Genomic DNA, 410 nt, shown 5'->3' with positions numbered 1-410 from the left:
ACTAACCTCATAAATCATTTTTTTGGTAGAAGTGATATTTCTACATGGCAAATAATTTGTGTAGAGTCATAGAAAACCAACAGACCCAACAGTCAGTCATGCATGCTGCTCATTCTGTATAAGTGAATCTGTAATTGAAAATAACAGCAGTGTTGTATTCAATTAGTGAGGAATATTGATTCTGTGAAGACACAGGTGTCAATTATGGCCCATATTTAAGGAAGGAAAGAAGCAATTGTTGTGCATGGTGGTTTTAGTGCATTTCCCACTGAAATACACAGCAAAATGGGTCTTTTCAGAAATTGCTCTGAGGAACACCGGACTTTGATTAAAAAAAAAAAGTTCATTGGAGAGGGGAAAACATATAAAGAAGTGCATAAAATTATAGGCTGCTCAGCCAAAATGATTTC

General features: G+C 35.4%; 1 protein-coding gene across 1 annotated transcript in view; it reads right to left on the bottom strand.

Annotated features, from left to right (window-relative positions):
- Positions 1-410, bottom strand: part of sncaip (synuclein, alpha interacting protein) — an 18,261-nt gene that overhangs the window by 1,979 nt on the left and 15,872 nt on the right. The window lies entirely within an intron of this gene.

Source organism: Etheostoma spectabile, chromosome 5 (genome assembly GCF_008692095.1).
Source record: "Etheostoma spectabile isolate EspeVRDwgs_2016 chromosome 5, UIUC_Espe_1.0, whole genome shotgun sequence".
NCBI lineage: Eukaryota > Metazoa > Chordata > Actinopteri > Perciformes > Percidae > Etheostoma > Etheostoma spectabile.
Note: the sequence above shows the minus strand (reverse complement) of the source record. Positions and strands in the feature narration are given on the sequence as shown.